This window comes from Puntigrus tetrazona, chromosome 1 (genome assembly GCF_018831695.1).
Source record: "Puntigrus tetrazona isolate hp1 chromosome 1, ASM1883169v1, whole genome shotgun sequence".
Lineage (NCBI taxonomy): Eukaryota > Metazoa > Chordata > Actinopteri > Cypriniformes > Cyprinidae > Puntigrus > Puntigrus tetrazona.
The window spans coordinates 4,219,241-4,219,973 of NC_056699.1; the positions used below are offsets into that span (position 1 = coordinate 4,219,241).

At 34.0% G+C, this 733-nt stretch overlaps 1 long non-coding RNA gene across 1 annotated transcript in view; it reads left to right on the forward strand.

The window, feature by feature from the left end:
• Position 1: 1 nt before the first annotated feature.
• LOC122346159 overlaps positions 2-733 on the forward strand; it is a 2,047-nt gene continuing 1,315 nt past the window's right edge. The window contains exons 1-2 of the long non-coding RNA XR_006251103.1: positions 2-73; positions 237-350. This is a non-coding gene — a long non-coding RNA (uncharacterized LOC122346159). The remainder of the gene's footprint in view (positions 74-236; positions 351-733) is intronic.

A 733-nucleotide genomic window follows, 5' to 3' on the forward strand; every position in this document is an offset into this window, starting at 1 on the left:
ACAACCTTCCAGCTCGAGCACAATCCCAACGCCAAATACACCTATGGAGCGTTCTGTGTCAAGAAATGCCCACGTAAGTAAGGTTTTTTTTGGAAAACAATATTACTAATTTAACAAACAATCACTTCCTCATGGTCACTACTTTTTATTTGCGAAAAAAGTTTTTTTTTTCACCTCAGACTATCATTGCACAACTGTCTCATTACTACTCAAATGTTCTGCTGTCTGGATCTCAGATAACTTTGTGGTGGATCACAGCTCTTGTGTCAGAGCCTGTCCGAGCAACAAGATGGAGGTGGAGGAAAATCACATCAAGATGTGCATCCCATGCACTGACATCTGTCCGAAAGGTCAGTGATATCCACAAAGGTTGTTAAGTTCTCTTATCTTCAGTGTGATGATGATACATAAATCCAGAAAGTTCCTTTAAGTTCACTTGGCAGCCATGCAGGTACATTTTCTCTTTTTTAGTGCAATTAATACTACATAATGTGCATTATTTTTCAGAATTTCTAATGTTGTTGAAAGAGGTCTAATATACTGACCAAGATTGCATTTATTTGATCAAAAATGCAGTAAAATTCTAATATTACCTATTATTATTACAATTTGCAATGGATGTTTTTCTATTTTTTTTTGTACATTTGTGATACACTCCATTTTCCCATCAAGTATTTTTTGATAAATACACATTTCTTTCTTTCTTTCTTTCTTTTTAAAAATCATATATATA